The sequence below is a fragment of the Leopardus geoffroyi genome, chromosome D1 (assembly GCF_018350155.1).
Source record: "Leopardus geoffroyi isolate Oge1 chromosome D1, O.geoffroyi_Oge1_pat1.0, whole genome shotgun sequence".
NCBI classification, from domain to species: Eukaryota; Metazoa; Chordata; class Mammalia; order Carnivora; family Felidae; genus Leopardus; species Leopardus geoffroyi.
Genome location: NC_059329.1, coordinates 45,595,711 through 45,623,176, shown reverse-complemented (window position 1 = coordinate 45,623,176; position 27,466 = coordinate 45,595,711). Strand labels below are relative to the sequence as shown.

At 35.1% G+C, this 27,466-nt stretch overlaps 1 protein-coding gene across 2 annotated transcripts in view; it reads left to right on the top strand.

The window, feature by feature from the left end:
* Positions 1 to 27,466, top strand: part of TMEM135 (transmembrane protein 135) — a 264,516-nt gene that overhangs the window by 148,695 nt on the left and 88,355 nt on the right. The gene's annotated exons all lie outside the window — the stretch shown is intronic.

The window sequence follows — 27,466 nt, the reverse complement described above, 5'->3', positions numbered from 1 at the left end:
CAAATTTTTCTAAAGTATCCATAATGTAACCTGCAGTAGTGTTGCTAAGAGAGTAATCAGAAACATCTGTTAGGAATATTCACATTTAATGTTAGTTTTAAGAATATTTATTACATGTGTGTAGTGTAGTTAATCAGAATAAAAAATTCAGTCTATACAAGTTTAGTCTTGAAATTTATTTTGGCAGGATACTAATAGTTTAAAAGCCATTCTAGCAGGAAGCATTATTTTGGTGACTTAATTTTCATTTTCATTAAAGTCTTATTTATACACTGTTGTTGCCATAGATGACTAGACTTGAAATTATCTCCATTCCTGGATTCTTTAATTTAATATGTTTTTTGATTTTAGTTGGTATGTTAGAAACTGTGTTGGTCAGAATAGCCCACTTAAAGGTAAGGTTAATGAAAATTCTCTCTTCCTAGCCTGCTGTAATGCTGAAAATTTTCAAGACATGCATTTTATCTGGGCAAGCCATAATGAGACAGTATGCCTACCAAAGTAGTAGCTAGCTACCACTCTTAGGGATTTTTCTGATTAAATACATTGATGATTAATACAGAACAGAATGCTCGGTAATGGAACAAAGGATGAGGAAAGAGAGGTAGGAAAATTTTTTAGAAATTGTAGCTCAGATATGTTTTATTTTGAAACTTTGGGCTATTTGTTTTGGGACATTGGAATCTTAGGATAGACTCTGAAAGCAGCACCAAATTTTATGTTTTAAAATATTTTAAAGTTTTACCTAAGGTTGTGAAAGTAATAATTCTGCTTTTGTATTGCCTTGGAAGTTTTGCTGTGATCCTCTTACCTTATGGCTCTTATTCTCTGATTCCCTGTGATCTTTGCTATACCTGAAATAGTTTCAGGAGAATTTCCAGGTGTCCGTTAGATCTCTCTTTGGGATTCAAAGATCACATGTTTCTAGTTTAATGATTTGTCATTAGGTAACATTGTTTACTTAATTGAAAACATAAATTTTCCAAGCTGTAGTAGCAATAATCACTACCATTTATTGAACCTCATCATCTTGCCAGGTAAAGTGCTAAATGCTTTATATACGTATTATTAACTGCTCAAAATAGCTCAAAAGGTATGCATTCATAGCACAATTTTTACAAATATAATACTGAGGTTTAGAGAGGCTATCTCAGTTGCCCAAGGACACACACAATAAGGACTTCAGAGCCTTAGTACTTTCTAGAATAACACACTGCCTCTTGGACTATGAAATTTTTAACGAAGTTGGATTTTGGTATTTCTTACCAATATTCTGTTTATTACCATCACATAACTATATACTTTTCATATTTCTGTTTCATGGAAGGTTTTAGAAGCAGAGCTGTCATTGCTATTGCTACATACTGTGTCCTTGGTCTTCTGTTTCTAGGCATCCTTTTGTCACAGGCTTAGTGAGATCCACAGAGTAAATAAGTATATTGAAGAGAATTAGGAATAAAACCTAGAAAGTAAGGAGACCTTGTAGAATTGAGGAGGCTGCAAGAACAATTACAGAATGGTAACTTCAGCCATTCACTCTCTTGAGTTGGTGTGCATTACCTTCCCTTTGTTCCCTTTAAAGTGCATTTAAGTTGATTGGGAGATGGAGTTTGGGAAGACAGAGTAACTAAAGAGATCTGTTTTTAAACCACTCTTTCCTACAGAGACTGTTTGTAAAGATTGCCAAGTAAATAGCTTTGAAATTCTCTTGAGATAGTATAGCCAATTGTAAATTGGTTAATAGAGGGCTCTTTGACTTCACAGCATATTTATTAACTTTTTTAGTATTTTCTCATGTAAAATGTCAGTGATGTATACTCATGATTTAGTAAAAGAACAAAATCAGATATTATACATCTGTCTATCCATGTATAAAGAATAAGACTTGATACATAGCAAATACCCAGTAACTAATGGTGAATATTAACAGGTGAGTATAATCTGCATTTTAAAAGCCATTGGTTTTTTTTTAATTTTATTTTTAATTTTTTAAAATTTACATCCAAATTGGTTAGTATATAGTGAAAAAATGATTTCAGGAGTATATTCCCTAATGCCCCTTACCCATTTAGTCCATCCCCTCTCTCACAACCCCTCCAGCAACTCTCAGTTTGTTCTCCATATTTATGAGTCTCTTCTGTTTTGTCCCCCTCCCTGTTTTTATATTATTTTTGTTACCCTTCCCTTACATTCATCTGTTTTGTCTCTTAAAGTCCTCATATGAGTGAAGTCATATGATTTTTGTCTTTCTCTGACTGACTAATTTCACTTAGCATAATACCCTCCAGTTCCGTCCACGTAGTTGCAAATGGCAAGATTTCATTCTTTTTGATTGCCGAGTAATACTTAATTGTATATTTATACTACATCTTCTTTATCCATTCATCTGTCGATGGACATTTGGGCTCATTCCATACTTTGGCTATTGTTGATAGTGCTGCTTTAAACATGGGGGTGCATGTGTCCCTTAGAAACAGCACACGTGTATCCCGTGGATAAATGCCTAGTAGTGCAATTACTGGGTCGTAGTGTAGTTCTATTTTCAGTTTTTTGAGGAACCTCCATACTGTTTTCCAGAGTGGCTGCACCAGTTTGCATTGCCACCAACAATGCAAAAGAGAACCTCTTTCTCCGTATCCTAGCCAACATCTGTTGTTGCCTGAGTTGTTAATGTTAGCCATTTGGACAGGTGTAAGGTAGTGTCTCACTGTGGTTTTGATTTGTATTTTCCTGATGATGAGTGATTTGAGCATTTTTTCATGTGTCAGTTGGCCATCTGGATGTCTTCCTTAGAGAAGTGTCTGTTCAGGTCTTTTGCCCATTTCTTCACTGGATTCTTTGTTTTTTGGGTGTTGAGTTTGATAAGTTCTTTATAGATTTTGGATACTAACCCTTTACCTGATATGTCATTTGCAAATATCTTCTCCCATTCTGTTGGTTGCCTTTTAGTTTTGCTGATTGTTTCCTTTGCTATGCAGAAGCTTTTTATTTTGATGAGTTCCCAATAGTTCATTTTTGCTTTGGTTTCCCTTGCCTCCAGAGATGTGTTGAGTAAGAAGTTGCTGTGGCTAAGATCAAAGAGGTTTTTGCCTGCTTTCTCCTGGAGGATTTTGATGGTTTCGCTTCCTGCCTTGCATTTAGGCCTTTCATCCATTTTGAGTTTATTTTTGTGTATGGTGTAAGAAAGTGGCTCCAGTTTTCCCTGCATGTCGCTGTCCAGTTTTCCCAGCACCACTTGCTGAAGAGACTGTCTTTATTCCATTGAATATTCTTTCCTGCTTTGTCAAAGATTAGCTGGCCATACGTTTGTGGGTCCATTTCTGGGTTCCCTATTCTGTTCCGTTGATCTGAGTGTCTGTTCTTGTGCCAGTACCATAGTGTCTTGACGATTACAGCTTTGTAGTATAGCTTGAAGTCTGGGATTGTGATGCCTCCTGGTTTGGTTTTCTTTTTCAAGATCGCTTTGGCTTTTCGGGGTCTTTTCTGGTTCCATACAAATTTTAGGATTATTTGTTCTAGCTCTGTGAAGAATGCTGGTGTTATTTTGATAGGGATTGCATTGAATATGTAGATTGCTTTGGGTAGTATCGACATTTTAACAGTATTTGTTCTTCCTATCCAGGAGCATGGAATCTTTTTCCATTTTTTTGTGTCTTCTTCAATTTCTTTCCTAAGCTTTCTATAGTTTTCAGTGTATAGATTTTTCACCTCTTTGGCTAGATTTATTCCTAGGTATTTTGTGGTTTTCGGTGCAACTGTAAATGGGATCGATTCGTTGATTTCTCTTTCTGTCACTTCATTGTTGGTGTATAGGAATGCAGCCAATTTCAGTGCATTGATTTTATATCCTGCAACTTTCCTGAATTCATGAATCAGTTCTAGCAGTTTTTTGGTGGAATCTTTTGGGTTTTCCATATAGAGTATCATGTCATCTGTGAAGAGTGAAAGTTTGACCTCCTCCTGGCCGATTTGGATGCCTATTTATTTCTTTTATTTGGAAGGCTAAGACTTCCAATACTATTTTGAATAACAGTGGCAAGAGTGGACATCCCTGTCTTGTTCCTGACCTTAGGGGGAAAGTTGCAGTTTTTCCCCAGTGAGGATGGTACTAGCGTTGGGTCGTTCATCTATGGAAAAGCCATTGGTTTTTGAGTAAAACCTGTAGACTTCTTTCAGTTTGCACTGTTAAAAGATAGACTGAGACACAATAAAATTCATAAGAGTTTATTTAAGCAAACAAAAACTCTTATCAGGCAACACTAAACTGAAAGTGGTTGGGGATGCTCCTGTGGACAGGAGCTGGGAAAGGCTTTTTTATAGAACAGAGATGGTAGAAATGCAAGGAAATTATTTGATTGGCTGTAGCTTAAGTGGTTGCTTTATTTGAGAAAGCCTGGTTTGTTGGTTGCTGTGGTTGTTTGTTCTTAGGTTTCAATTTCTTTTTTTTTTAAATGTTTATTTATTTTGAGAGAGCGGGAGAGACAGAGAGAGCACATGTGAGCCAGAGAACACACACACACAAGCAGGAGACAGAGAGCAGAGGATCCAAAGTAGGGCAGAGAGCAGGGAGCAGGGCAGAGAGAGAGGATCCAAAGTAGGCCCCATGCTGTTCTCATAGAGCTGGGTCATGGGGATCCATCTCAGGAACCATGACCTCATGATTGAACCGAAATAAGAGTCCAGACCCAATTGAGCCATCCAGGTATGCCTAGATTTCTTTATCTTGAGGCATTTACAGGAATTTATTCTAGTTTAGGTTTTGGCTTGCTAATGAAGGTTGCCAAGGCATTAGAGCCACCTCAGTGTAAAGGCTTTCTTGTTTAATTACTTTAACATTACCCACTTTAGCTCTTCTGCATTTGTTTTTCTTACCAGTAAATGGTAGTAACTGAATATCTCTTGCCCCAATTGTGAGAGTTACAAAATGGATGCATTAAAACAGAGATATGTAATTTCTCTAGGGTCAGAACAGTTCCTAGATCAGAATAAAATTCGCCTGAAATATAACTGAATATAACAATAATTCTAAAGGAGAACTTTGTAAATTGTCCTGTGTGTGTTAGGTATATTTCTACTGATTTAATAGAAGTGGTGTTTTTTGTTTGCTTGTTTGTTTTTGTTTTTGTTTTTTAGCTTGACATCAGTATGTATTCAAACCTCGATTAACTCATCTTGCTCTGATGCTTTGTTCACCAATAAATCTTCTGGTTATAATCTGGCTTCTTATGGAGCTTACATTTAGGGAGAGTATTAATGGAGAAGAGACTTAGAATGAATTGTTGCTTTGGCAGTTAAATTATATAGTATAAATTTATAAACTACTTTTTAGCTAGAGCTGTCTCTGATAGCTTGATGAATGTCAGTAAGCATTTGTAAATAGTCTCTTTGCATGCTAAGAAATCAGATTTCTTTGCCTGCCTGCTGAGAGTCAAATTGGTGCCCCTGCAGTAGTTTTCCATGGAAGGTGTGCTACCAGTTTCAGTAAATACAAACTTTTTATTGTTGCTGCAACTATGCAGTTCTATTATGACATCATATGGCAGAACATTGACCTGAATGAATCATGCAAAGTGACATAACCTGAGATAGGTACACTGTGATGAGAATCCAGCACCAAAGACAGATTTCTGGGCCATTTGAGAACTTTGCCTCGAGAGTAAATGACAAAATACAGTTAGAGGAACATCCACTTATACTCAGACTGCATAGAAGGGCAGCTTTTTAAGCTTCCAAACTAGTAGATATTATATCTCTTGTTCTCTACTGGATCCTCAGCATGGTAGTATGTATTCAGTAAATTTTTGTGATGGAATGGGTGAGTAGAATGAATATTCAATCAGTGTTGCATAGGAGGTCAATTGTGGACATATAAAACATAGAATACACTTCTTTTTAGAAAGGCTACTTTTTTGAGGTACGGTTGACATACAAAAAACTACATATTTAATGTATGCAACTTGATGAGTTTAGAGATATGCATACACCTATGAATTTATTGCCATGGTAAATGCCATAAACCTATCACATCCAAAAGTTTCTTCACACCTCTTTATTCTTTCTTTTATTGTGTGTTTTTATTTGTTTTGTTTTGCTTTTGCAGAACATACTCTTTAATGACCTAATAAAGGTCATATTTTGGCTGATAACACACCTATTCTCTTCGAAATGGTGATTGAAAAAGATTTTTTTTTATGATTATTTATTTTTGATACAGCACAAGTGGCAGAGGGGTAGAGAGAGAAGGAGACACAGAATCCGAAGCAGGCTCCAGGCTCCGAGCTGTCTGCACAGAGCCCGACACGGGGCTCAAACTCACAAACTGTGAGATCATAACCTGAGCCGAAGTAGGACTCTTAACCGACTGAGCCACCCAGGCGCCCTGTGATTAAAAAAGACCTTATAGCTGTTCAGTTTAGCAGGAGAAAGTTTGTATAAGTGAACTGTTACTTCAGTCTTTCCTTCTCATAACATTACATAATGTGATGTTGGAAAGTAGTTTTTAGTGAAAATGAAGTCGTTTATGGAAACTGTGTATATTGCTCTTTTGTAGTAGTTGTAAGTGTTGTTGACTTTGGTGTTATTTGGAGTCTTAATTTCTTAATTCTACAGTGCTCTGAGTAAAGGTTGAGAACCTCTGTTCTACATTGTTGTGAATTCTCAATGTAAGGTAGTCCTGTTAAGGATCTGTGGGGCCACTAGGTGATCTTCTGTAGGTACCTTGCCAGTAAAAACTGGCCTGTTTTCAAACTTTCTTGTATTTAGTAAGATTGGTGCTATGTGTGCTTAAACCTTATTCACAGAATACCTGGATTGGTAAGTTGCTTCTTGGTAGACTGTGCTGTAGGTCATCACATGAAGGAGAGTTTTCTTTAAGAAAAATACACTACCTATGTAGTTTGGACTCTGTAATACTTTCTCTTCTTTTCTTCCTTTTTTTTTTTTTTTTTTTTGGTGTTTTCTTTTGGCTACAGTACCAGGTTATGAGGCAAATTATAAATGTATATATATATATATACATATATATATATATGTATATATACATACATACACACACACACATATATGCTAGTTATTATAGTGTTTGATTAATTAAATGGTCTTATTTTAAGTATTTAAAACATTTTCCCTTAGTATTACATCACTATGGAATGTTATGGGAAGGAAAGACTGAAGCTATGGTTCGCTTATGCAGTTTCTGCTGCTACAACAATTGAATGATTCTAAGATATTTTTCAGCCAACCTTTTGAATAAAGTATTGGATAAAGATGTGTTAGTTGCCAAAATATGCGTCTTTATTAGGTCATAAAAAGTATGTTCTAGGTTTTATATATCCATAATTGATTTCCTGTTCAACACTGATGGAATAATATATAAGGAAATACAGGTACTAAAGACTTTTATTCTATTACTTGTTATAATTTCTATTGTATATTTAAAACCAACAATTCATTGGTATTTAGTAATGCAAAATCCCAAGTTTTCTATACATTTTGGATTAATTAAAATATTTCATATCATCCTAGATTATTAATACAAATTTTTCTAATCCTATAATATTTATACATTTAAGACCTATTAAAAAAGGTAAGGTTCTTTATTCTACACTAAATGATCTGCAGATGACTATTAATTTTGAGCTTAGCTTACTTGTTATTATCTATTGCTGTATAGTGAACCTCCTCCAAACTTAGTGGCTTCAAAACAGCAGCAATTTTATTTGCTTATAATTCTGTACATCAGCAATTTAGTCTGCCCAGCTTTGCTGGGCATTTCTTCTTCTAGATTCACACAACTCCAGTCTTCGGGTGCCTTGACTGGGGGCACTTCATGGTCTTGGATGATGTTGAGATAGTCATTCACTTTTCTGTCTTCCTGGTCTCTCGCTGTCAAGTTGGTTAGCTTTGACTTCTTTACACAGTGATTTCGAGGATCCAAAGGGTGATACTGGAGCCTAGGTTTGGGAGTCACATAGTGTTACTTTTGCCACATTCTTTTGGTGAAACCAAATCATAGGGCTAACCCAGTAGGGAGGGAAACTTGTCTCTATCTGTAATGAAGAGAGCAGTGGGGTCAAATCGCAAGGGGGCATGTGTACAGGGATACAAGTTGGCCAACTTTGCAAATAATGTATCATTCTTAACCAATTTCCTATTTTGCTTTTGCTTTCATTATTATTTTTGTGCCTTCCTCTGGCATCCTGTCTCTTACCTCTCCTTCCTATGCTGAATTTGCTACTATCTTTTTGAAACCAATGACATGTAAACTAAGAAACAGATTTATTGTGAGGTAATTTACTATAAATCAAATCAAGTACATGCTAATTGTGGCATCTCTTTCAGGCTCTGAACATTTTTTTTTTTAAACTATGTGCCAAGATAGTCTTTCCTAAGATACTCTTCACATATATCTAGAGTTTTGCAGAACCTCTCAAGAACTACTGTGTGCATGGTATGGAAGACAAAGCAGTACCTCAGAACATCTCTACATTTATTTATTTTACTTATAGTTTTTATAGATTTTATATTATTTGAACAAAGAGTTTCTTTGCTTAAGAAACAAAACTGCCATTTTAGGTAATTATACTTATTGACCAGCTGAGTTTTGGATATATGAGGTTAATTATATAGTTAAAACACAAATGATCTAAGGCCTTATAAAAATACTTTTGCCTTAAGCATTTCTAAAATAAATTTTCTAAATTGGGAAGTTGTATGCTTTAGTTTTTATCAGATACTTTAAAAACATGTACTAGAAACTTGGCAATCCCGGATTCAGAGCACCGATTACACACACACACACACACACACACACACACACACACACACACTCACACACACACACACACACACACACACAGAAATTATACAGAATTAAGGACTAACATCTAAGGAGACAATGAATATAGTAAAGCAGCAAAATGACAAGTCTTACTATGTGTAGGGAATATATATCATTTAGTCCACCAGTGAGGGAGTAGATATTTTTTAAAAGAATTTAAAATGTAGTCTTTGTCAGGAATTGAATGCTTATTTAAGTGAAAAGGAAATAATTAGAAAAGAAAGTTATTCCATAAGTTACAGGTATATTTTTGAGGGTTTAAATGAAAAAAAAAATACAAAAGGGTTTATAAGTGTTGCTATCAATGCATATGTGATCCAGGACTGGACCTGTCTGGAGCTGAAAGATAGTCCAGTTCCTCTGTACCTCCGTGGAATAGCTTGGGTAACTCCTTTACCATTGGGTGCCTAAAATACTGGTTGAGATTGTTTAAGTGTCACTTGTAGTTCTGACCTACAAAGGGATTAAGGTATAGAGGTGATCATCTTTGAAGGACTGGTTTTATGGAAGATTCTGTTTTTATTTTTTTTTTAAATGAACTAGAAATTACAAGCATAGTTTAGAGAACATAGATTTTAGTGCATTGATCAGGAAGAATTTTCAAATATAAGTATCTGAAAGATGGATTTGGTTGCCTGCTAAAGTTGAGAGTTTTTCATTCTCGGAGATTTTAAGCAAAAGCTATATAGTGACCTTTTATGGTCATCACAGAAGGGAGTCATATAGCAGAGAAGGGGTTATATTAGATAGTTCACAGGGTTTTGTCAGTGTTTGATTATATGAGTGGTCCAAGTAAAAAAATCTGTAGGCTTCCTCTAGGTCAGTGATTCCAGCTGGGGGCAATTTTGTACATCCTCCGAGAGATACTTGGTAATGTGTAGAGACATTTTTGGTTGCCCTCGCTGGTATTGGGGGTGCCATGAGATGGCTAGAGATGTTGCTAGACATCCACAGTGCACGGGACAGCCTCACACTTCACAACCCCTAACAACAAAGAATTGTCACTAGTGCCAAGGGTGAGAAACTCTGGGATTTGGTTCTAGGGATTTGGCATAGTGAGTGATTTAGATGGTGGTCCATTTGACATTTATTTATTTATTTATTTATTTATTTATTTATTTATTTAATTTATTGTTTAGACTAGTGTAAGGCAACTGATGCTGGCCTTAGGCAGAGGTGTGAAGTAGGAAACAATTATTTTCAACAGTTTCTTGCCTTGCCCATCACATTGTAAATTCCATTGCTCTCATGCTCTTGAAGGTCTGCTGCGTCTGTCCATCCTTCTGGGCCTGTCCTCTCTAATGACTCTTGATCTCATTGAACTTTGCTCCTTTAGGCCCTATTTCTTCAGTCTGCTCTCTATTACGTAGATAATAGGAAAATGAATATGCCTATTCCTTGATTTAGTGTTCTTTCCTTAATTGGTAATAATGCCTGAATTTCTTTTTCTCCCCTGGTGCTTCCTGGTGATTCCTGGTGATTCTGCTGTCCAAGATGGCCAGGAATCTACTCACAGGGCTGTAAAATTTGCAAGTTGTCATTCACACAGATTATATATGAATAGTTTATTAAAGCAAGATAATGTGATTCTTGTCTAATATCTATTCCAAATGATTTAAATAAAAATTCAAATAAGACATTAGAAATATTTCAAATATTTATATGAAGCTAATTAGAGCTACCAACCGAGATTAAAGTATCAATGAAAGCAATTTGAGTACTGGAAATTATGAATACTAAGAATGATCTACAGTCACTGAGATAGAGATCACTTAACCTTTTTTTTCTCTAAAGAACTCACTGTTATTTATTGATTGATTGATTGATTGATTGTTCATGTGTATGTTGTGTGTGTACATATGGGAGAAGGGCAGAAGGAGAGGGAGAGAGAGAGAGAGACCGAGAATCTTAAGTAGGCTGCATGCCCAGTACAGAGCCCAGTCCCACAACTGTGAGATCATGACCAGAGCTGAAATCAAAGTCGTATGCTTAATGGACTGAGCCACCCAGGTGCCCCCAGGAGACCACTTAACTTTTGAAGGTTAGGTGACCATCAGTTTTATTTACATATGTGTGCAGAAATGGAATCATGCAGTAGTTTTGTGTTGAAATTTAGTTTATATAAATAAAATGCTTTAATCTTTAGCTTGGTGACTTAGTAATCCAAAATGAAATGCAAATGTCACCTTATTGTTAGAGATAATGGGGAAAGTTTTCTTCAGTCATTCATACTATGCTCACTACTAAATACTGAGTATATTTAATTGAAGAATTTATTTTTTGCTCAGCTAGGTCTCAATATATATGAATGTCTTATTTCTAATGAAATTTTTGAAGCAGTGTAATTAACGATATTTTAATGTTTAGGTTTCATTTGAAAACTGGTCATTGTACCCTTTTTCATTTTCATAATAATGAAATCATGCTTCCACAAATGTCAGTTTATACTTTGGCTCCTAGCTTGATTAAGGTGAAAGAATGTACACTTAGGATAGCTCAGACACTGAGACTGTGTGTACCAGGAACCACCTGCTTTCCTTAGGGGCCTTTTCTATTAAAATATTAATCAGACTATTTGTTGTTATAGACAGAATTTCCATGTGAAAATTTTGGCTGACATACATGCATACCTCATTTTTGCCATGCCCTGTATTTAATACACTGAGAAAATTACATTTAGAAATACTCTTCAGAACTTCTACTCCCAATTAGTTTGGTTTATTGTTACTAATTAAATTTTGAAGACTGAGAAGCCCATGTCATATCAGTTTCAAAGTGCTTTGGGTGTTGCATAGACTTATTTTTTAGGATGTTAGTCTGTTTCATTTCTAATCCTCTTCCCAGCATGACAGTCCTGTACTGGGTTGTTCTGCTCTGTTGATACCCTGCTTGTGCATACCCTCATTGTAACTTTGTGGCTGGAGGCAACAGTGGTGTTCAGACATGGTATTTCAGAAATATGCCAGGAGTGTCTTTGTGTATGCTATTTTTCAGAATTTTATTTTGAAAAAGCTGTAACTTTGTAAACTGTAAGATATCTTTAAAATAGCTACCTCAAAAAAATTCAGGTCAGATGAGAGAAATAACTAAGTCTATAACTTAAATGAATGGGTTTTTTTGTTCCTAACCATGAATCTATGTCCCATATGTCTATATGTCCAATAATCTGCATTTAAAAAAATTTTTTTTTTTCAACGTTTATTTATTTTTGGGACAGAGAGAGACAGAGCATGAACGGGGGAGGGGCAGAGAGAGAGGGAGACACAGAATCGGAAACAGGCTCTAGGCTCTGAGCCATCAGCCCAGAGCCTGACGCGGGGCTCAAACTCACGGACCGCGAGATCGTGACCTGGCTGAAGTCGGACGCCCAACCGACTGCGCCACCCAGGCGCCCCATGCATTTTGAAGGCACTTGTTTGGGATAGGACCTAGAGGAAGTATAAATTCACATTTTGAGTATTTTTAAATAAAATTAATATGGATATATTTGTAGTATGCAAGAGAAGTAAGTTATAACTGCAGCTATGCCAATTGCTACTAGAAAAGACTGAGAACATTAACAATACTTTTGTGAGAAAGTTTAAGAAGACTTTTGTTCATTTCAGGATTGAGAAGAAAAAACAAAACTTATTTTTCCTTTTGTGACAATTTCTTTAGGAGTAGATGATTATCAGGTTGTGAACATAGTTGAGGGACTAAAGCACTCTTCATTCTGAAGACTCCTCGTCCTTTTAGGTGGAGGCATTATGAAAAGAGCAAGTAAGATGGGGAGAAAAAAAAACAAGGTAGAAATTTCTCCAAATATAGCCTGTACTCAGGTTTGCCAGTACATTATTTTGAGTTTATTTGGAAAGTTCAGGGAATACTCTCCTTTGGTAAGAGAATTCTGAACTGTTGAATATAAAGCAACCTATGTACCTATCTATCTCTGTCTGGCTTTCCACAGACACATATATATACATGCATACATACCTACACAACACTGACGTCAATGTTGTAAGAGTAATGTATTTATAAGGGGTGAAGAGTCCGAATGAACATTCCCAGGTATTAGTGCCTAAAATTGTGGTTTTGACTTTTAGACAGACAAACACTTCCTGCCTGCATATTAAGTTATATGGTCCACATTCATCCTTGAAACTGCCTATACACAAATTTCATACAATATCTTGATTGACCACATGCAGTAGAGATGTCCATGATAGAAATAACATCCACTCTTTAATTCTTTTTTTTAAAATCATTTTGCAGTCCATAACTAGTAGCTAATACTGGATGTAAACTTCATTTTACATTTGTGCTAGATTTTTATTTCTGTTTATTCTTAAATCATTTTTACTGTTGTAACAAGACCAGATAAGCATTTAAGTTTCTTCCCATTGCTAGACCCATTAAGTATTAAACAAAGTTGACTTTTAAAAGGTATTGGTGATTATTTCAAAGTCTTTTTATCATTATCTTTTCTGTTAAACTGTTAAGATGCTTTTGTAGGTATTTTGAAAAAGTATACATTTCAGTATCATTGTGTCTCTTAGTGATAAACAAGGTACTGAATCTGTCTTGGTGATTGGGAAGGGAAAAAAAAAAACACAGAAAATGAAGGTTTCTTAAAATTTGTTAACCCAGCATAACCGAGAGGCCTTGATCTGTTGTGTTTTCTTGATGTAATAAGCATAGGAAGCTCAAAAGGAATAATCTTGTGTGGATTCAGTTTGGAAGAGATGATTGAAAAGTCTTCCATAGTTTATCTGATTCAGAATTCAAGCACAAGCTATAACCACTCCCCCCACCCCGCCCCGCCCTCACTTTTTTGGTAGAGGTAATGCTGACTACATTATGCTGTAAGACTTTAAAAATATTCATTAGGAAAAAACAAAACAACATAAAATAGCCCATCAGTTCTGGACCTTCCTGCCTGAAAAAGTGGTAGTCAGTGGGAACCTATGCAGAGAGCAATCAGCAGCTGGAAAGAAATAGTGAGAACTAAGATATGAGCAATGCCATGCCTAATCAAGGAAGGATTTTCTCAAATGAGTTCTGGAATAAGCATATGCCCAAAGAATGGGCATGGGGTATACTATTTGGGAAAACTAAATGACATTTTATTATACCAATGCATGAGTAAAATTACCCATATGCTGTGTTTAAAACAACAGTAAAGAAATTATATATCCTGTTCTTTATTGTTGATAGCTGTTTTGTGGGAGGTTATGCATTGGGGTTGAGTTGGTTCTCAGTGGACACCTAAAACATTTGGAACCCAGGTGGAGGGCAGCTGTTGGCCTTTGGTCCACAGCACAGCTTTGTTTGGTGAGGTAGTGAGTGCTGTCTCACTGGATACCTTGGTTAGGATAATAATAACTCTCAGTTTAATGGTCTTTCTTACCTTTATCAAATGATCAAAATCTGGGGGGGTGGGGGGAGAGGAAAATGGGTGATGGGCATCGAGGAGGTCACTTGTAAGTGATGAATCATGAGAATGTACTCCTGAAGCAAAGAGCAAACTGTATACACTGTATGTTAGCTAACTTGACAATAAATTATATTAAATTATAAAATTAAAAAATGATGAAAATCTGAATTGCATACTGCTATGTGCTGTTTATATGTAGCCCTGCTATGAGCTCTCTAAAATAATCTGGGTACTTTTATTTATTTATTTTTCTAATGTCTCTGAGGGAAAAACAGAATATCACCCTAAGCCTCGTTTTTATTTGAGTTTAAGGAGAGTACCACCATTTGGATGAAAATAACTAAACTTCTACAAACTGTCTACTTATAATAATGAAGTTTCACTTAGGTGACCTGTCTACTTTGCCCTGCTGAAAACACAATATTTTTTCAGCTTCGACTTTGCTCTGAGTCCATATAAAACCTTTTTCCTCCATGTGCTGAATGACATGTAAGCTTTTTTGTGTTGTTTGGTTTTTTTCTCAAATGAAAAAGTAACATGTTTGGCCACGTTAGGACAAAGAATAGTCCCTTATATAGGCTATGTAAACATACTGGAAAACTGGCTCATGCCACTTTTTTCTCATCTCAATATATAAACATGGAGGATTTTGAGTTTTGTTTTGATTGTTGTTGTTTTAGTTTTTTATTGTAATATTTAAATTACTTATTTTGGAAATGAAAAATATTTTTAGATGTGTTTTTCTTTACTAGAATAAATATTTTAGACAAGTTTTGAGGATTGTGGAATTTTCTTGTCATCTTTGCTTTTCTTAAATCTGGCTCATTATGCAAATAATTCTTTTACACAGAGACTGTATCTTAACTTACTATTTTTCTTTGCTGTCCATGAAAATAAGGGATGTTTCATAATTAATTTGAATGAAACTTATAAAAGCTGTAATGCTGTAATGAGGCTTTTAAAAGGAAACTTTGAGAGAAATCCATGACAGCTCATGGGCTTTGTTATCACACCTGGTTTCTAAACCTGTGTCAATCCCGTAACTATGTATGTCTCCCTAAACCTCTTCTCTGAAGTGGGGATAATAATCCCTATATCGCAGGCTGTTTTAAGGATTATGTAAGGTCATACACATCAAGCACTTAAAACAGCATGTGACATATAGCAGGCATTCAATAACATCAGCAATTGATGTTGTTGTTAACATTGTTACTATTTTTTTTAATGTTTATTTATTTTTGAGAGAGACGGACAGAGTATGAGCGTGGGAGGGTCAGAGAGAGGGAGACGCAGAATCTGAAGCAGGCTCCAGTCTGAGCTGTCAGCGCAGAGCCTTACGCGAGGCCCAAACTCACAAACCCCAAGATCGTGACCTGAGCTGTAGTTGGACGCTCAACCGACTGAACCACCCAGGTGCCCCGGTGCATTTTTTTTTTTTTTATTTTTAATTTTTTTTTTCAACGTTTTTATTTTATTTTTGGGACAGAGAGAGACAGAGCATGAACGGGGGAGGGGCAGAGAGAGAGGGAGACACAGAATCGGAAACAGGCTCCAGGCTCTGAGCCATCAGCCCAGAGCCCGACGCGGGGCTCGAACTCACGGACCGCGAGATCGTGACCTGACTGAAGTCGGACGCTTAACCGACTGCGCCACCCAGGCGCCCCACCCCGGTGCATTTTTGATGACTTTTAATGACCAGTGAATTGACCATACAATAGAGAAATGGGTATGGGGGGTGGAAAAAGCAGTTGAGTATCTTGTTAACTTTTTAAATATAAAAGTCAGTGTCCAAATCTTACTTCCAGTATACTGCATTTATTTCCCTTACTTGATCATAATTGAGGTGCAAATAAAATATTGTGGGTATGTAATGATAATGTCTAATTGGTTTTGATAGCCCAGTTCTGAGAATATACTTTCAATGAGTATTGTTCAGTGAATAAATTCATGTCTTGGCTTTTACTTGACCATTAAGTTTTAAAGCAATTTTTTATAAGCACTGTTTCTATGTATAAACCTTTATCTGTAGTCTTTTAAATAGTGAATTGTTTAATGCTATTTGTTTTTTAAAAATCTGCTAGCAGAAATTAGAATTTTGTTGTTATAAGGAATTAACTTATAAGTTGTATTAGTTCCTGTGTACTGAAATTTTTCGCAGTTGTATACTTTAAATTGTTTTATTTTTATGGAAAACAAGTACAGTTTTCTCACTTACCATAAAAGGACAGGATATCACATAGGCTATACTTCCCAGCTGCTATCTAACCTAACTCTTTTACAACTGGAAAATTTCAAGGTTATTGTGTTGCCAGACTTTGTTTGCTAATCTTGAAGGTATAAATCAAGAATAGTGAGCAGTGCAAGGAAGAGACTGGCCCCAAGTTTTTGTCATACATCGTGTAATTTCCTACACTCCGCTCAGAGCAAATACTTTAATTTGCTTATTATACACATATATTCTGAGATTTTTCTCATGATGTATTAGTGACTGTTTGCTTTGAAATAACTTTGTTCTGTGGTGAAAAAAATTGATACATGGAATCATAGACTTTTAGAGTTCTGAAGACTTCTAGAGATTAATATAACTTCTTTTAAAGATGAAAAAGTTAAGGTTTAAAAAGTGGAAGTGATTTGGGGTGCCTGGGTGGCTGAGTCCATTTGAATGTTGGACTATTGATTTTGACTCAGGTCATGCATGATCCTATAGTCATGGGATCAAGACCTGCTTGAGATTCTCTCTCTCCCTCTGCCCCTTTCCTCTGCTCACGCACGTATGCTCTGTCTAAAGTAAAAAAAGATAGAAATAAAAAAAAATGGAAGTGATTTGATCAAGTTTATAGTCTTACTCTGGAGACCCAAGACTTCTTTCTTACCTCAAGTCTGGCATTTGTGGCTCTAAAATTCCTCTTAAGGTATTTTGTACTGTCCCTGTATTTGTTTTGTCAAGGAGGGAAATGTTTAAAAAATCAGTAGGTAAAACTGCCAGTCTAAAACAAAGGGACAGATTATAAAGATGGACTATATATTAAATGAGATTTTAGTTACCTAAGATTTTTTAAAATTATAAAGCAATACATAGCTATTTAACATGGGAATAGTGCTGTTTAAGATTATGCATTACCTAAAGTCAGTCAGTATTATGATAATGATACATTGTGTGTTTAAAGTCAAAATCTATACATTGCAAATTATGATGCACTCATTCATCCAGTAAGAGTGGTTTCTCCAAGAGACCATGTGGTGATTTGTGTTTGTGAAAAAAAATGAAAAGTTGCTTAGAGTCTAAAGTTCAGCCTTTTAAATAGTGTATGAATAGGAGAACTGTTTATTTTTTTGAAAGATGGATTCTATAAATAGAAACAAACATCATTATTAAAAGGTTACATGTAAAGAAATGTATCCATGTGTGGAATTAGACGAAGTAAAGGCTCTGTCCTTTGGTACTTTGTATTTCAAGTAAGTTCTGGTGCAGACATTAAGAAAGATATATAGATGGCCAAAAAAGCATTGCCTAAATATGTTGAAAAATTTCAATAATAACATAATCAGGTGTTTTGGTGAGTGTCTCTTGTAGGATGAAGTGTAAATATTCTGTCCTAGTGTATTGTATTGGAGTGATTTCTTAATATGCCTACATTCCCCCTAGACTGACATCAGAAGGGCAATAGGTATCAAGTGTTATGTAATTTTGTTTCCCCAGTGTACTGGCAATGTAGCAAATATGAGGGTGAGAACCTGTGGTTCTTTCTTCTTTTTCACTCTTTTTGACTTGCTAAGTCACAAAGTGTTAGCAACACATAGACACCAGATCAATTTTTGTGAATGGGTGGGTTAGATACACGGCTAAAATGTTAATAAAGTCCACATGGGCAAGGGGAAGCTTGTTGCTTCTTTTCCCGAAACAGAAATGAGATTTCATTATTTATTTGCATAATGGAAGAAGAAGCCTCAATGGATTGGTGGGGGGAAATGGGCTTAATGAGTAATGAAGGCTAAGCAGCAAAGGGGCATCATTGTCTTTGGATACACTCAAGAAGAAGTGATCAGGGACAAAGAACATTTACTTGAGTATGTTAAAGAAAAGCAGTAGAGCTCTGTGGTAGGAAATATATAAATGCACCATCTGTTCAGGTCTCTAGTATGCTCTAAAATGACTTCAGGATATGTGTTTTAACCATTTTTGAGGCTTAAATGTTAAAAACAGCTCTCTTTTCCAGGACGTATTCACATTGGGCCATATTCACGTTTTTAATATTTCTGGTTGTTTTTAGGATTTTAAAGTATTCATATATTGTGATACTGTTTATTTGTTAGAGCTTTGAGAAGGGATAGTTTTCATAAAATTCTGCATGACATAGTGAGGAGAAGAATAGTACATATTTTTTTTTGGAAGTTTTATAAGCTCTATAGCAGGAAGCCCTGTATTGTAAAACAATCACTTCTTAAAAAGGCATTCCAGAAAAAACAGTATTTTTCAGCTGAATGAACTTTAGTTTCACATCATTTGTTATACTTTGTGTATACTCTTGGCTTAAAATGTTTTTTTGGTTTAGTACATTATGCGATTTCCTTCATATGATTACTTTTATTTAACCACTCCTATTCTTGGTGCAAATAGATAATAATGAAATTCATTCTATGTTTTATATAAATATATGCAGTTTCAAAAAATAAGAATAGTTTCTAACAGATCAACAATCCACAAATAGGCAAAGGATATGAAAAAGAAACCGATCGACCAAAAACCAAAATGGTTTATAAATCTGGGAGGCTTAGTTTTACTGATAGAAAAAGCAACTATAATATGAGAGACCACCTCTTTCATCCATCAGATTGGCAAGGATAAACAAGTTTGATAAAACAGTTTTTCTGGGTATAGGGAAATAGCTGGTGTAAGGAAGTAGATACACTCAATACTGTTGATGGGAGTGCATCAAGATAAAAAATGCTGGTAGGCCTTAATGTAGTGAATTCAGGTCTAAGAATTTACCTCAAGAGATGTAAGTGCACTTTTTTATAAAATGTACTTTGGTATTCAGTATTTACTGGCTCCTTTCACTCCAAATGTCTACTCATAGACTGTTTTAAGAAATGTCAGCATTTCCATATGGGTGTGTGTAAAATTTAAAAGAAAAGGATAAAACATACTTTATTAGATATGTGTCTCTGTACAGATGTATGTACAGACAGGATATGAGAGATCTGGAATAGGAGGGAACTTTCGTTTCCTTGTATTTTTGTTGTTTAGTTTGCAGTTTTGTTTTTATTGTGTATATGCATTACTGTGTAAAAAGCAATTTGAATAGTGTTTTTGACATGTAATTTAAATGCTATAAAATTTGCATGTAATTTAAATGCTATAAAATTTGCCATTTTGAAGTGTTAATTACATGAGTTTTAGTATGTAGAGTTCTGCATCTATCCCTACAATCTAATTTTAGAAACTTTTCATCACCCACCCAGAAGAAACTTTGTACCATGAGCAAACAGTTGCTGTCACCCCTCATTTCCCTAGCTCTAGACATCCATTAACTCTATTTTCTGTAAATAGATTTGTCTTTTCTGGAATTCATATAAATGGTATTATACAACATGTGGTCACTAGCTTCTTTCAGTTAAATAATGTTTTGAGGTTCATCCATGTCATAGCATGCCCTACATTACTTTTTGAGTTAAAAAAATGTTACAAAATTAAAGTGAAAAAAGCAATTGCAAAATTCCTTATCCTTCGTAAGTGTATTGTGCAATGGTTGTGAAATGGAAGAGAATTACAGAGAAATTATTTCTTGTTAGTAGTTATTTACTGAGCATGTTTGATATACTAGTAACTCTTGCAGGCTTTATGTATGTTATTTCATTTACTCCATACATATATGTAAGAGATGGTATTGTATTGTTTCTACAAATGAGTAAAGTAAGTGGTAGGACTATAAATTTTGTGTTGATTTAGACATAAAAGTGTAAAGTATAAAAATAGATGTATGCAGATGTCTACTTTACAACCGAAGAGAGAATATTTTAAGTGCTATATAACATTACCACAATTCACAGTGAAAATATCATTCACTAGCCAGGCATGTCTAATAGAATTTTTTGCAGTAATGGAGATATTCTGTGGCTGTCCTGTCTGTTATAGAATCCACAACCACATGTGGCTGTGGATTCTATGAAACATGATTAGTGTGAATGGGGAACTGAATTTTAATATTATTTAATTGTAAATAATTTAAATTTAAAGAACCATACTCTGCTTCTGTCCTTGATGTAATAAATAACAGTTATGGGTTGATTCAGGTAGCACTTACTCTTACAGCTGCAACAACCAAATTGCAACACATGAAACAAACACATGAAACAATGATCTCAAGGTCCTGGACATTAGACACTGAAGGGCAGAGGGCCCTCAGAGCTGGGAAACAATGAGTACCCTAGCTTAATGCTTGCGAGAGTTTCTAGGCTTGGATCAAAGAAGAGGCATTCAGACAAAGTCAAGGACTTCCTGAGTTGAAGAAACAGAGTAGAGAGCGAGAGGAAACAATGGTGGATAGAGTTCACAGAACAGAAGACCAGAGAGAAAAGTGCTCAGCTGCTTACCAGTTAGGGCCTGTACCTGAGGGAAATGCCCTAGGCCAAGGAAAGAACAACTTGAAAGGATTCCAGGTCCTTACTTGATTGCTTGGCATTCAGATAGCAGCAGGAATAGTGTCTGTTTCTGGAAAAAGATGGGAAAATCTCAAGATTCTTGTGGCATTGGGTAAAGTACACATACAGGTCTTATCTCAGTAATGGAGAGTAATTGGCTCTAAATTGGGCACTACTCCACTCCCTCCTAAAATATCTTAAGAGCAAACCCTTAAATGATCAAACTGTTTCCAAATAACTGTGTCCCAGAACAAACAAGAAGATTTATGAGAATACAAAAATATCCAGTACTCACCAAGGTAAAATTCAGAATGTCTGATATCCAGTCAGAATTACTGGGCATGCAATAAGAAGAAACAAAATTTAACCTGTAATGAGAAGATAAATCTGTCAATTAATACCAAACCCAAATGACAAAGCTGTTGGAGTTAGCAGGCAAGGACATTAAAAAGAGTTGTTATATCTGAATTCCATAGTTGCAAAAAGTTAGAGACATGGAAAATAGGGGGAAAAATATAAATCAAACTTATAGAGATAATTACAATGCATCAGATGGAAAATTTACTGAATGGCGTCGACATTCATTGCAGGAGAGAATATTAGTAAATTGAAGACATAAGAGTAGAAACAACCCAAAATGAAACACAGAGTAAAGAGAATTTTTTTTACAAAGTAAAGAGAACATTACTTGTAGGACAACTTCGGGAGACCTACTGTATGTTAATTAGAGCTCCTAAAGGTCAAAAGGAGGGAAGAAAAAACAGTTGATGTAATTATGGCTAAACCATTTTCAAATTTGGTGAAAATTATAAACCCACAGGTTCAAGAAATTTAATGAAGCCCTAGTACAGGAAACATGAAGAAGACTACTCCAAGGCACATGGTAATCGGAAGAAGATATTAGAGTGACATTTGTTGAGCCAGCTACTGAAATGAAACCGTCTATCAACCTAGAAGTCTACACCCTGCAAAAATATCTTTCAAAACAAAGGAATTATTTTTATATCTACATTTCTGAAGAAAAGGGTTAAAATATAGCCATCTTATAATATAGGTTAAAGTATGATAGATGGCAAGAGTAGCACAAAGGTCAGGAGAAGAGAAATGGAAGAATACTATTGTAAAGTTCTGTATTATATATTAAGTGGTATAATATCCCTTGAATGGAGACTGCATCAGTTTAAAGATCTACACTGTAAACCCTAAAACAAACACTAAAATAAGCCAACAAAAGAGAAAAATTGGAGTCCTTTAAATACTCAATCCAGAAAAGGTAGAAAGGAGGAAAAAGGAAACATATGAGAAACAATAGAAAAATAAATACCAAGATGATAGATTTAATTCTCGACTTAACCAGTAGTCATGTTAAACACTCTGTGCCAATGAAGAGATGGAGAATTTTCAGATAGAATAGAAAACAAGAAACAACAAGATGCCTATGCACAATGAACTTTTAATATAAAGACTCCATCAGTTAAAAGTAAAAATATGGATAATAGTATTAAAAGAAATCTGGAGTTACTGTCAGATAAAAAAGATTTCAGAGCAAAGGAATATTATCAGAGATAAAGAAGGTAATTTCATCATGATAAAGTAGACATAATGCTAAACATTTATGTTCCTAAAAACAGCTTCAGAATACACTGAGGAAAAAGTGATAGAATTGCAAGGAGAGATTGTGGAGACAACCTCACAATTACAGCAGGACATTTTGATAACTTCTCTCAATGATTGAACAAGTAGACAAATCATTAAGGATACAGAAGATTTTTTAAAAATATAATTTATTTTCAAATTGTCTTCCATACAACACCCAGTGCTCATCCCAAGTGCCCTCCTCAATGCCCATCACCCACTTTTCCCTCTCCCTCACCCCCCATCAACCCTCTGTTTGTTCTCTGTATTTAAGGGTCTCTTATGGTTTGCCTCCCTCCCTCTCTATTTGTAACTTTTTTCCCCCTCCCTTCCCCCATGGTCTTCTGTTAAGTTTCTCAAGACCACATATAAGTGAAAACATACGGTATTTGTCTTTCTCTGACTGACTTATTTTACTTAGCATAATACCCTCCAGTTCCATCCACATTGCTGCAGATGGCATGATTTCATTCTTTCTCATTGCCAAGTAGTATTCCATTGTTTATATAAACCACATCTTCCTTATCCATTCATCAGTTGATGGACATTCAGGCTCTTTCCATAATTTGGCTGTTGTTGAAAGTGCTGCTATAAACATTGGGGTACAAGTGCCCCTATGCATCAGCACTCCTGTATCCCTTGGGTAAATTCCTAGCAGTGCTATTGCTGGGTCATAGGGTAGATCTATTTTTAATTTTTTGAGGAACCTCCGCACTGTTTTCCAGAGCAGCTGCACTGGTTTGCATTCCCACCAACAGTGCAAGAGGGTTCCCGTTTCTCCACATCTTCGCCAGCATCTATAATCTCCTCATTTGTTCATTTTAGCCACTCTGACCAGTGTGAGGTGGTATCTGAGTGTCTTTGATTTGTATTTCCCTGATGATGAGTGATGTTGAGCATCATTTCATGTGTCTGTTGGCCATCTGGTTGTCTTTGGCAAAGTGTCCATGTCTTCTGCCCATTTCTTCACTGGATTATTTGTTGTTCAGGTGCGGAGTTTGGTTAGTTCTTTATAAATTTTGGATACTAGCCCTTTATCCAATAAGGATACAGAAGATTTGAACTACACTATCAACCAGCTTGACCTAATTGATACTCTCTTCCCAGCAAAAGTAGAATGCACATTCTTTTCAAATGCACATGGTTGGAGGGGCAACTGGCTGGCTCTGTCTGACTCTTGATTTCAGCATTGGGAGTTCAAGCCCCATGTTGTGTATAGAGATCACTAAAGAAGAAAATAAACTTTAAAAAAATAAATAAAATACACATGGGTATTTACCAAATATATGGAACATATTCTGATGTGTTCTGGAACATAAAATAAGTCCTGATAAATTTGGAAATAATCAAGTCATATAAAGTACTTTCTGACCATAATAGAATCAAGTAAGTCATTAACAACAGAAAAGTCACTGAAAATCCCCAAATATTTGGGAACTAACATACTTCTAATTAAGTCATGGATTACAGCAAAGTAAGCCAAAGCAGAATTAGAAAGTATTCTGAATTGGGGTGCCTGGGTGGCTTAGTCAGTTGAGCTCTTGATTTCATCTCAGGTTATGATCTTACAGTTTGTGAGATTGAGTCCTGCATCAGGCTCTGTACTGACAGCATGGAGCCTGTTTGGGATTCTCTCTTTCCCTCTCTCCCCACCCCTTGCAAATAAATAAGTTAATAGATAAATACATTAAGAGAAGTATTCTAAATAAACAAAAATGAATAACAAACTTATCAAAATTATCAGAATACATGTACAACAGGTATTTTGGCATTATATACTGATAATAAAAAAGAAAGAAATTTAGATCAGTGGTCTAAATTTCTGTCTTTAAGAAAATAGGAAAACAAAAGCAAGTGAAATCTAAAGCAAACAGAAAAAGGAACTAATAAAGATCAAATTGAAGTCAATGAAATAGAAAACAGAAAAACATCAGAGAAGATTAATTAAACCAAAAGTTTGTTCTTTGATAAAATCAATGCAGTTACTATATCTGTATCCAGACTGATCAAGAAAATAAGATACAAACTACAAATACTGGGAATGAAAGAGGTGACATTACTATAGATTCTGCAGATATGAAGATGATAATAAAGGAATGAGGTTAAGAACTTTTTGGATGTGATGGATGTGTTTGTTATCTTGATTATGATGATGATTTTATAGGTATATATACCTATGTCAAGACTTACAAAATTGTGTACTTTAAATATGTTAATTTTACTTCAGTAAAGGTATTAAAAATTTAACTAGCCACATGTGAACAGCAGCTACAGATTTGGACAATGGAGCAGTCATTATCTGTAAGCTTCTTGAGGGTCTAAATTGTATTTAAATATTCTCTGTATAGAGCAGCTCTAGAGTGACTCATTTGACCAATATTTGTTTAATGAAGGAAATGCAAAATACAGCTATTGGGGTAAGCATGGATATATCACTTAACTTCTCAGGACATTAGTTTCCTGATATGAAAAAAAAAAACATAGAGGTTTATCTAAGTTCCTTTTGCCTTCAAATTCTGAATTTTGAAAAACAGAAAATATTCTTCCTTATTTAACTGCAGATTGTCATTTATTTGGAAAAGCATTTTTTTGAAGACACCATGTTTAATAAATTAGCACAATTAATTTAAAAAGCTTTGAAAACACTACATCACTAAAAATTAAATCTTTTCTTTAGCACCTTTAATTAACACAGTACTGAATACCTTTCATAATAAAAATCAGAATCTTTCCAGTGGTTCTGTTGATACAGTCCCCTTGCTTACTCCTCATCTCCTCACTCTCTCTACTAAGTCTTGGCTTCCTTGACCACTTTGTATAAAACCACGACCCCTGTTCTCCTGCACTTTATTTCCTTATCCTGCTTTGTTTTTCTCCCAAACTGCTATCACTATTTAACATAGTATTTTCTTTTAATATCTTCTTTCACCTGACTAAAAGATAACTTTCATTAGGGTAAGGACTTTGCCCATTTTGTGTACTGTTGTAGGTTCTAGAACAGTTTCTGGAACATAGTAGGCATTCAGTAAATATCTGTTAAATGAATTGATCTATTGTACATTAATATCCTTTAGGTCCCCCCCCCCCCCCCCCCGCCGCTTGTATAGATTTTTACCTCTTGAATCTCTACTGTATAAAAAAGTGAACTCCAATTCTCACTTTATAGACAAGAGATCTATGTCTTAGGGGGAATTATATAAGGCATTGAAAGTCACATACAAGTAGACTCAAACCCAGATCTGCTGTATTCCAGAGCTTTAGATCTTTAACATTGTACTTTTTCCCATTTTCAGGTGTATTATTTGCAAAGATAAATGTTAGTTTAACATGAGCATCGATAGGTTTAGAACATTAGGATAGAGCATAGCAACATTTTAAGAGAAAGTAACTAAGGAAATTTTCCTTAGAGAAAGGTGGAGGGTGTGGAAAAGATTTGTGGGACACTTCTAGAGAGGTTTGTGAATAGGTTTGCAAGGGGGAAAAATGACTAGCTCAGGGAAAGAATGAAACCTTGAACATCTGGGAACTAAGGCTTTGCCCAAAGGGTATAGAATGATAGGGAACTAAAAATTGAGTTTCATGATCTGGGTCATTGGCTGTCAAATTACAGCCAGTACACAAACTCACTTGAACTTTAATTTTTAATTGGTTTTGGTTAATCAGTAATTGAAAGTTATTCCATACACTTTGTTATGTTTACAAAAACAGTGATATAAACCTTACGTATCATTGATAGGGTATTTTTTAAGGCAATGGAAAAGAGAAAGAGGAAAGGAAGGAGAGAGGACAGAAGATTTTGTGTGTGTTTATTAGAAAGAGATTTTATATATTTTATATAGAGAAGGAGATTTTTTGTGTTTTCTATATAATAATAGAAATATTTGTTTTGTAGTAAATGATACCTATTTTCTTTTGGGTCTTGGGTTTATAGATTTCTAAGCCATTCAGATTATGTTTATAATGCTTATCTTAAGCCAAGGTGGCAAACCTGTCAAGCTTAACTGTAATAGCAAAACTACTATGCTTTTCTTAGTTGACTAGAAATTGTGTTGGAAGTACCAAAACACTATTTTGTCCTATATTCATTTTTGTTGTACTTTATGGTAAGCCTTTTACAGTTAAAGATTGCTCGTTTGTCATTTATCTGTGATGTGAGGCCATTGACAATCATGTTTTAGTTTATACTGTTAACACAAGAACACATTTTTACAACTTGTTTTTCAGTGATTTAAAACACCTTACGGAGATCCACTTTGTTGGCATAACTAAGCTTTTGGTCAGGACTTGGATTCTGGATTCTTTCCACATACACCTTATTATGTTGTGTTTGAGAGGAACTTTTTAAATTTAGATTTATTGTGTTCGGATGCCTGCTTTTAGAGGAATTTTGTTTTACAGCTAGTCTGTATCCCACAAAGGATGATTATAATTTTAGGAGTTTTTCTTATTGATTAGAATTGGCTGACCACTGAAACATTTTTTACATTTGAATACAAATCTGGTCATCTTGGTATAATAGTTAATAAGCTTTATGATTTATTTGCTGACTTCATTATATAAATGAACAAATGTCTTTGTTCTTAAGTTACTTATGCTTCTTCAGGCATTCTTACAGATAATTAAAAAAAATTCATCGTTCCTCTTGAACCATGTTACCTTTCTACCCAGTCTGTATACACATATACATGTTGTAATATATATACATATTGTATAATGTGTATAATTTCATTTGTGTGTGTGTGTGTGAACAGACTCATTATTGCCTTAACATGGTTTATTTGAAAGACAGGGAATGTGGTACATGCATGACTAGTTGTGCACATCTTTAAATTGTTTCAGGCACAAGATTTAATAGTGAGAATTTTGCCTTCATAACATACAAATGATGCAATGGCATGGATAGAGCTAGAGAGCATTATGGTAAGCTAAATAAGTCA